Source organism: Alligator mississippiensis, chromosome 1 (genome assembly GCF_030867095.1).
Source record: "Alligator mississippiensis isolate rAllMis1 chromosome 1, rAllMis1, whole genome shotgun sequence".
Classification (NCBI taxonomy): domain Eukaryota; kingdom Metazoa; phylum Chordata; order Crocodylia; family Alligatoridae; genus Alligator; species Alligator mississippiensis.
In genome coordinates this window covers 109748300-109759152 of record NC_081824.1, presented here as the reverse complement: position 1 = coordinate 109759152, position 10853 = coordinate 109748300, and positions in this window count along the sequence as shown.

Here is a 10853-nt window from a genome sequence, read left to right as displayed (position 1 = left end):
ACTTAGGAGCAGAACTCCCACCGACTCCTCAAAAGTCACTCATATTCTGACACTTATGTGTTTTCCGTCTTGTGACAACTGCCATCTTGGCTGGCATATTAAAGATTGAAGCAAAGACCTTCAAAACCAAAAGCATGGGCTCCAATAATTACAGCTAAGGAGTCAAAGCTCTTTAAAATATGAATTTATATTCTCTGTAGCTTAGCACAGAGGAGTCATCAAAACACGTACTTACTGGTGGGTCACACAACAATATTTGAGCCCTAGGATTATGCTTTTCAGTGTACTATAAAAATACAGATTAAAACAATGACCTGGAAGGATAGCAAAGCTAACAGGAAGTGTGACGAATGTACGCAGAGTTTTGAACTGGAAGAAGCACGTGCACATCCCAGAGAGAGCTCAGTTTATTAGAAATCATTAAAGGTTATACTAAGACCAGCTGATATTAATAAGGCCACACAATCCCTGTTGTCGACAGCTCATTCGCATAATTCATGGCTGCCTCCAATTATCTGTGGGAGATTTGCAGGCCTGACTCACAGCCTGTGAAGGAGGTTCCACTTGGGCAGGCGCTTAATGAACAGATTGGCTTATAAACACTAGCTAATCTCTCCCACATGTACACCTGAAGAATATCACAAGTGACAGCTGTTTAAATTTCCAGGGAAATTAATGACTCCTAAAGAGGCAAGGCTTATCAAGGCTTTGACTAGTCCCGATAACAGACAACCTCCAAGGGGCAAACTGTTTATAATAGTCCATAAGTGCTTCGTTCTATGGGTTCATCTTGGAAAATGTTATTGACACAGTCTCTTTTATTAATGTTTGTGCTGGCAAAGCCTAGAATGGCTTTGTTCAATCTGTTGGGCTACTAAGGCCACTAATGAGCATCTCATATCTTCAGGTCACAGTCAGTTTAAAATGATCAGTGCTGTGGTCAGGATACCATGTGTTCAGCTAAACCGCGTCAGACAAACTCATTGTTTTTCTTCTGCGTGAAGTTTACATACTTTGAGGACCCATCGGTGAGCCTGCTGACATGTTAACTTATGTGGAATGGATCCATTGCTGCATTCGCTATCTTGAGAACAGTGGGGGGAAAAAAGAGTAATCAAAAGCAGATTTGCCATGAGACCATAAGCAACTTTTTTTTTAATAGACTGCATATGGCAAAAGCAAGCCCCTTCCTCATTTCCCCTTTTATAGCATGTCTGTACCTTTGCAACAAGACACAAAACATTGGTGTCAGTTGCACAGGCATTCCACATTCCCCATGAAGCACTTGGCAGGAAATGTTCTCATTTCCAAGGGGATTTTTCATAGTCTGGTTCTATTTCAAAGAAAGTATTGTGAAGAAAGAGAATTCATGCTGGCCAGTAGACATAGTGAAGTGGGAAGATCTTTGTTAAACTCAGGGGGAGAAGAGAAGGGAATTTCAGCTACAGGAGGCTACTCCACTGAAGACACGTTAGAAGACATGGTGGTAGTAAGATGTTAAACTTCTCTGAAATATTGTTTCCTCTGAAAGGGAGAACGAACTGAACCACCTAACGAGGGTTTAACCTTTCTATTGCACTGCAATCTATCCAACTTATTTATCCATTTTCACTATAGTCATTGCTGCAGAATCGATGCAAGTATACACCATGGGCTTGATTCCCCTCTCACATGGAGGCATTTCAGGATTAATTCCACTGAAGTCCGAGGATACAGCTGATAAGATGACATCAATATACAACTGATGAAAGCAAAATGAGAATCAAACTTTTTTTTAGATTCAAAGTAATATGGTTCCTTGCCTATAAAATGCCATTTGGCCTATGCTGGGTATGTTTTCATAAGCCTACTGCAAATGTATATAGCTTCAGTGATTTACATAGCCCCCTCCCTCTCCCCCTTGCCCTCCCTTCTAGCCTGTTTACAGCTTAGAGGCTGGCCCAGTATTTGCAACTTAAGTTTCACTGTCATTCATAATCAAAAGTTATTTGGGGTTTCTTTTCCTAAAGAGAACATTGGAGCCTTCAATGCCTGGATAAGCCTTTTCTGCACAGTCTGTTTCTTGTGCTTTTTCTGGCTAACATGGAATTTTTCCCAAGAATAAATACAAAAAGTGAATAAATCACTTGTCTTATGATTAGATTAATAAATAGTGGATATTTTAAAATACAACTTTCAGACAGAGGAAGATCTATGTCCTCCCAGTGCACACACGCACACCCGCTTCATTTCCTCAGTTTTATTTTAGACTGTTATATTGTTGGGCTTTTTCTTCAGATACTGAATATCTGCCATAGAGAGTGTTCCATTATAACCATCACAGTATGACTACTATATTAGGCAATGAACTCCATTTGTTGGACACTTGGCTTATTTGTTGGTAATAATTCAAGCCTATTTGCTGTCAGGGGGCAAAGAAAACAAGAACAGCTAATCTAAGCAGAAGCATTATTGCTAGCAGGTAATGGAACCTCTTTGATTCACATGAGTATTTACTAAGCTCTTTGATGGATAACAACAATCTAGTCCTTAAATAACCCTCTCAAGGGTAAACTAGTGCCCTTTGCTAGTCTGGTTTGTTTGTCGACAAGTTCTGAATTTTGATAAGGGTATCTCTGTTGCAGCACAGAGCATGCCCTGAAACACCCAGCACTTTCTCATCACTGCATAACATCTCTTTCCTTCTTGACCTGCCAGGTACATTTAGATGCATATACATAGTGAAGGCAGGTGTGCTGAATGCAGGCTACCAGCAGCTAGGCAAGGGAGATGCTGATCCAGTGCAAAACAAACCATGGTTGTGATATCCATCCTTCTCCCTCTCCTTTCCCTGTTCTCTCCTACATTTACCTCCCTTGCCTGTTATATCTTTGTATAAATGAAGTCCCTAATCCTGCAAACAAAATTCATGCATCTGCTGCCTGTGTTCTGGGTCTAGAAAAAAGCCCCCTGGCTTAAGTGAAGAATGGTCCCAGCACAAGCACATTGTAAAATAGCTAAGCACCCCTGGGGATCCTTCAGAATCTCTGTTCTCTGTGGTTTGGTAGATGGAAGGAGGGAGGGAGGGAGAGAGAGTTATGGAGAAAATGGTATTGTGCCCTTTCTGAACAGTTTCTTGCAAAGCTGGCACTGCTGCTGTAACTTAGAGCAGTTATGTTAAATTATATCAGATGATATTGAGCAGCTTAGCAGCCTAAGGTAGATAAACAATAGCTTAAAACACTTATGTTTAAGCTGGCATGCAGCCATACACATTGATTTTAATGGCATAACTAATGTTAGCATATGTGAAGGATCCAAGTCTAAGACTCTGTCTATTTAGGGCAGGGATTTTTTATGCCTATATGTCTGTAGAACACCGAGGAGAATAGAGCCCTGCCCTGGTTGGGACCTTCAGGCTTTACTATCATAAAAATAATAAAACGCATCGCTCCTCTGCCGAGCAATATCCACTGTCCAGGACTCTGCAGAGTAACTTCCTATATTAGAAGATAAATCAGTATTATGGAGTCTGAGTAGTTTTTAATTCAACTGGTTTTATTTACATAGGCATACAAGTCTGGGAACAAAAGGAGTCACCTTCAGCATGTAGGCCAGCTTCTCTTTCAGGGACCTAAGCTCAAAGGTCAATGTCTGGTGCTCAGGGAGCAAAAACTGGGTCTGCTTAAAAGAGATTAAGGTAGACAACACACTCACTGGCTGCTTGCACATCTCCCACAAAAGGTACAAGTCAAAAAAAAACCCCACCGACACCACAGCATTTTCTTCCACAAAAAAAAATTGTGTTCGCATGGTAAGAAAGAGAATGTGTAAGGCTTTGTGTAACAGTGCCATCTAATGGTTCCCCTTATTAAAAAATTGAAAAAACAAACCAGGGTGATTGGGTAATTACCAGTCCTCTCAGGGCTTGTCTATACTATGGCAGTAGCTGGTTTTGGAGAATGTGGGGCAGAATACCCCCAGGCCCCACCCATCCATGTCTGATGATGTGCTCAGAGCAGAAGTTTACAATTCAGGCTGTCCCAGCAGCCTCCTTTAGAATATATGTGTTGAGTGAAAATGATACTCATATATTTTTGTCTAGGGATGCATATTGAAGTGGGGGTGTAGATGGCATAATGCCTCATCATATATAAACACAACACAACACACTTTTTTCCAGGTAAAAAGAAACTAAAAGCGTTACTCTCATGCTAGGGGCCCAGGGCTATATTATTCACTTGAAGATCAAAGCAAATGAAAAAACGTTCTTGGAACGGGCATTAATTTGCTACATCATATATTATGTATAACGGCACAACTAGGCATTAATAATCAAAAGATGTGGCTTCATTAGTCCCATACTTACTAGAATTAAATTTACATTTAAATTTACATATACATCTCTTTTCAGATTCATAAAGTAAAAATCTAGCCTTCTTGAGCCTCTTGACAGTGCTTCCAATGCTTCACTAAAAGTTATTTCCACACCTGAATTAAAGTTTTTAGCTAGAGTTAAAAACAGTCTGCAGGGCTGCGAAATAAGAGCTACCTTACCAAGAACAGCTAGCAGACAGCAGAATTGCAAAAGGAAGGATAGCTTGGCTAGTAGAACAATGAAAGACCATTAAAAAGGAGAGAGTGCCACTATCACTTGTGAAATGAAGAGTTTAGAAAATAATCAGAGAAATGACAATGAGCCATGACATCAATTGTCTCTGCCAGCACTGCCTGAATAGAGATCTTGCTGTCCTTTCCAGGCAGTTGGTTTTAAACTTTGGGTGCAGCAGACTTCAGCTGGAACTTAGCTGAGTAAAATCAAAGCACATGACCCTTTTGTGGCACCAGAACCGCTTTGACTTCGACAGGCAATGTGGGCATAATGCTGTGCCCAGCTTAGGCCCCACATTTTCACTTTTTTCTGGTAGAGGGTTGAAGCAGCCAGTCCACAGTGCAGATGCCAGGAGCCTCTAAAATGCAAGGGATGGGTCTGTACAAATGGATATTTACCAGCTAATCTTCTTCATTTTTGCAGCTTCATAAATACTAAGTGTAGGCGTGATTGCGGCCTGGCAGAGTGCAGAATGGGCACATGAAACCCAGAGTAACACTGTCAGAATTTATTCCACTAAAGTGAATTAATAAAAACAACAGCAATGGCTCATAAATCTAGCTTGTTTTGTAGCTGCTGTGATCCTCCCCTTTCAGGGAGTCTGCACGTGGCCTTCAAATATAGTTCCTTGGCAGTTCATCTTTCTGATTTAGAGGTACTACCATGATAAAGTAGATTTAATGCAGAGGACCTTGTGGTGAAATATCGGATGGTGTATGATTTCTTTCTCCCCCTCAACAAAAAGCTAATATTCAGTTTCTCTTCTCTCCAAGTCAGATTAGCTTCCCATAACAGCACTCACCCATGACAGTCACCATCGTGTTTTATTCCATGACAAATTGAGCTCTGTGAACTAGAACACTAGCTTTGGGACTGCCTGCAATGGGTGTTGAAAGAACTTGGAGCATTTGGACCTGGAAAGAGGCAAAGTGGGAGGGGGCTTTAGGGGACTGAGCATACATACAATCTTTGGCCAAACCAAAGATCATCTTTAGGGGAGTTTAAACATATAAAAAGGAAATCATTTCACTTATGGACCATGGACAATAGGGTATCTGCAATCCTGTCTAGTTAAGTCACAAGAAAACAACTGTTAATATTTATTTCAGCTAAATCCTCTTCTAATATATTGCTCAAGATACTTGATTGTTACAGCTCATAGTATTGTGATCTACTATTGTGAAAAAATGAGTTTTTAGCAGCTTCTTGGTAGAGGTATTGTATAGTAATAATTTTTAGTTACAAAAAAAGCTTCTAACTTAGTTTGAATACTTGGAGAGATGCCACTAACGTATACATGTGCCACTCCTAATAATGAGCACATTCTCTTATTGTATACCCAAAATAAAATTACCCAGTATGAATCAGGTGTGGATATTGAAAAATCTTCCATGAAAGAGGGGCCAGATTGAAGAGAAAAGAGATTTTGCAATTAGGTAATATTTTGCTAAACCCAAGCATTCAAAAATGATTGGTCAGACCTCAGAAAATAATGAGATTAGATGAAAAAATCATGAGATTTGCAAATAAGCATAACCTGTATTTCCTCCACCTCCTGCCTTCTTTCTACCCACCTACATGGGAAAGCCACCTGTTCCCCATGCTTGTGTGATCGGATCATTTCAGGTTCAAAATGAATCCTTAAATCTCTACAAAACTGTAGGCCTCCCTCCTTACTAGCGGAAAGAATTTCCTATATGCTTTTTTCGCCTCTGGGATGAGGAAAGCTGCCTCTTCATACTCGTCATCATTGACAATCCCTCGATTCAAGGATTATCTTGACCACAGCTCATTGATGGGTCCTAAGATGATTTAAGAGTTCCTGAGATGGCACAAGATTCTAATCCTTGAGCCACAGATCTGCCCACAAAAGTTGCAGGCCCTCCTACAGGGGAGAGTAGGCTGCAAGCTGGGATTCCTCTCTTTTTTCCTTCCTCCACTCTTCTCTGCTTCAAGGGCAAGATGCTTTACTTCAAAAAGGCTACTGCTTAGTTGAGGTTGTGGCACCACTGGAGTCAGTTGGCAGCCAGCTCCTCCCAAATCTGGATGTCAGCATCCATTTTCTTGAGGTATGCCTTTGATGTGTCCTTTTAGCATTTCCTCTGGCCAATGCTAGATCTCAGGCTGTTACTAAGGTGGGACTAGAGCACTTGTTTTTGGAGTCAAGAGTCAGGCATCCACACACAATGTCCAGTCCAGAGAAGTTGGTATTTGAGGATCACCAACTAAATAATAGCATTGGCTTCAGCAAGGTTGCGTGGCAATCTTCCCATTTGATATGGAGGACTTTCCAGAGACATGGCTGGTGATACCTCTCCAGGCTCTGGAGGTAGCCATGGTAGGTCACCATCACGTTTCATATCATTGGCAAGACGTGTCCTACGCACACAATTTCTGAACATAAGTAAGACCCTGTTTGCTTGAGCAATACCAGGTGTTCACAGCCAGAGGAGCTTCAATAAACATGATTCTCCTTCCAAGAGTGATACCAGGATTAAAAAAACCCCCAAAATGTCTGAATGTCTTCCGGTACCACAGCAATGAGAACCTACCACTTTAGAAACTTGCCAATGGAGGTTTGGAAAAGTGACCAAGCTTTTCTCTGAATGAAAAAGCAAGGAATTTTCTCCAAAGGGAGCAGGAATAAAAGGCTGATGGCGTAGTACCACTGATGTTCCAGGTCTTAGAAAAAGCTCCAATGGGAAAAAATGAAACATCTAGAATTTCTGGTCCTTACCCCAGGTGCTAGAATCACTTGTCTTTCACATTCCCCTTCAGTTTGTTCAAGGCTGCTTGCTGCAAAATCTAGTTCTTGAAGGCGTTACAAGGGCCTCATGACCCTATACACTGTGAGAATGTCCAGGCAAATACTAAGCTAGAGAACAAGTAGAGAAATAAGAGTGGAGGGATACTTGCCAGGACAAAGATCTGGATCTTCCCCTCAGAAGCACTTATCCAAACATAAATAGGATTGGAATGAAGCCCAAAAGTGCTAGGCCTCCCTAGCATTAAGCCTGACCTTGAGGGGTCAGGACACTTGGAAGCCAGTTCTCTCAGGTGCAAAAAATCTGCAGCCAATTCTTACTGAGGTCAGGGCAAAGGCTCCCATTTACTTCAGTGACCAGTAAAGACTGAAAGAGTGGCACATACCGAACCATCTTTCAAGATAAGGTTTGTTTTTTTTGTTTTGTTTGTTTTGCGGGGGGCGTTCCCCCACAGTAGTATGACAATATTCACAGAGCAGCAATAGTATACATATCACTATGAGGAAATAAACACAACTATACCCATTCACTCATTATTTAGGTACTATAATAGGAACCTCCCTCTATGCTGTAGGCATCCTTGATGTACTGTACCTTAAACCTTAAACATACATCACAAATAACATCCTAAAAGTGCAGCAGCAAAGTTAATATACTCAACAGCTATCTGCCAGGAAATTAAAAAGTTCATAGTCAACCTCTGATCCCAACATTTAACCTCCCATCTTTTGCAAGTGTCTTTTCTGGATGGGCTAAAAAAATAATTGCTCTGGTTACCTTCATCAATGTTCTTCAACATGCACACATGTACATATACATACACATATATATATAGTCTGTGGGGGGGCACAAAGACATATAGATCCACACACTCATAACATAAAATGACTTAAAAAATTAAAATACTTCTTTTTCTTTCTTGTGTGCACAAAAAAACCCAATATCAGTTATACAGATCTCTTTCACCCACCCCTGGTGCACATTCGACTCCCCCTGACATTAACAACAGTGAACAAGGAAAGTACAACTTTTCTTTTAAATAAAGGTTCAAAAGCTTTCTTGTTTCACAAAAGACAGTTTTTCTGTCTGCATGATTTCTTAGCACATACAAAAAGCAGAGCAAGAAGCCTCTCTTCTTGATTAAAATGACCACTGACTTCAAGATTCCTCTGATAAAATATATCTGCAATGAGAGAGGTGGCAGGGGAGGAGGGAAGGAGTTGAAACACTCTAGCTTCTTGTGTTACTTGTCAAGTGTTTTAAATCTGGAGATTTTCCCATCAACTACAAACTAAATCCACTTGTTTGTTTCCAGGGAAGAAGGGTGAAGATGCCATTTTTTGAAGTGTGTAAAGCCTCCATGGTTCATTTCAAAATAACATTTGTTGAACTTTTGTGGCATTCTTTCAGAGGAAACAAGATGGGACTATGTTAGTCATGATTAACTAAGTAACGTGTCCTAATCCCTCCTAGTTTGTGTTTATTCATGCCTTGCTGCAGGATTTACAGTGTTAGCTCATGGAAAGAAAAAAGAAATCTTAGTGGACAGAAAGAATCAGGCTGTCTATCCCCAGGCTTAGGAACAGGTTTGGATATTTCTTTGGGGCAAGCCTCTGGAAGACTTATCTTGGTTTTAACTGAAACCCAGATTTACAGGTGATGGAGAGAAGGGATTAAACAAACTGACCTTCACCTCTTGGAGGTAGATACTTAGTGAAGTGTGCTAAAGTTGGGAGACAGAAGCTCTGACCTCTGAATGACCCTCTCAAAATATAAACCCAGGCCTGCATGGTACCAAGCCAGATGAACCTGCTTTTAGTACGAACTCAGAAGCCCTAGGCTTTGCTTTAGTCCTATGACTACTGGGCTGCACACTTCAAAAGACCATCTGGATATATTTAAAAGTTAAAGTTTTTCTTAGATAGTTCCCTTTCTTCAGACACCCAGGCCCCCATCCATCCATCCATCCATCCATCCATCCATCCATCCATCCATTCCAGGACTATACCTAACACCTGTTTTGTCTTCACTGGAAAGTTTTAGTATTATACACTATCCCAACATTGAAAAGTTGGCAGTAAATGACCAAAGAGCAGTGGCTGTGTAGCAAAGGTTAAGAATAGAATGCAAGCTATGCTTAAAATGTTCCCACTGGGTCTCCTTTTCCTTATTAAGTTGTTTCAAAGGCCGCTTTTATTTCCCATCTCTTCAGATGAAGTTGACTGATAAAGGACATTTTATTATTTTTTCTCACCTGATGGGAAAGAGGATCTACTCATTGTGAGAGGCCCTTTTGTCAGAAAGACATACCTTTTTTTTTTTTTGGTTTCTTCATGACTTTTACAGGCTGTAACCTTGGGACAGACTGAAGGACACTACTCTCGTTTTGTCATGGGCTGCTTAACTCTGTCCTAGGACTTGAGGTGGGGGTGCTATGTAAGACCAGGAGGTAGTAAACAAGAGAGTATGTTGAAACCCTGTCTGTGCTTCTCCGGTTCAAATGATCTGATCAGTGATAGATCTGGCCTGAACTACTGCCACAGAGGAGGAGGGTGAATGCAGGGAAAGTGCAAAACCAAAGCATAATGAAGTCCTTATGAGATGAAAAGTGGCATCAAATATTATATAGACAGATGCTGACAGTAATGACAGGAGTCCTGAAGGAAACTGTTTGAAACAGTAAGTACTACATTTACGAACAGAACAAAGCCCACGTGGCCCAATTCCTGCTGGAACACTGGATAATTTTACTCTCTGTTGGCATACAGCTGCATTGTCAGTGCTTAGTGTAGCAGATTGGGGTGTCGAGAACAGATTCTTATTCCTGAGACTGCAAGTAACTTGCTGGGTGAATCTGAGCAAGTCAATTCAGGTCTCCAGGCATAATTTTCCCCACTGGAAAAAAAAGAATGGCCACCTTGTAAAATTGTTTCAGGTCTTCAGATGTTGATTAGCAAATATTATTTATTATTAATACGTCTACTACTAGAGTGTCCTCTATGCTCCTTTTTATTTTTGTCCTGCTATCAGTTCTAGAAAACAGGGTTCTTATTTGCATTTTGACTATGAAGGAAAGATAAGCTGTCACGTCAATGCAAAATTGCTTTAAATAAACAGTGTTCTCTTTAATAACCTCAATCATAAAATGCCACATAGTGAGACTACTCTGTTACTTATTTTAGTTTAATGGAGACTTTTCTTTTCTATTTTAAGAATTATTTGTGGGTACTGTAACAGATCAAGGTCCCAGGGGTGGCTGTGATGTTCCCTGCCATGACCGTGCCAGCTCCACCCCAAGGGTGCCTTCTTATCTCACCTGCCACACCTTGTTGGTAAAAATGATAAATAGAGAGGTTGCCCATAAGCCTTTGCATGCTCTTGGTCCCACTGAACCCCACTAGACTGCACTGGTTCTCTGGCCCCTCAAAGATAGTGCCTCTCATGACTCCTAGATTCATAGATTCATAGATGTTAGGGTCGGAAGGGACCTCGATAGA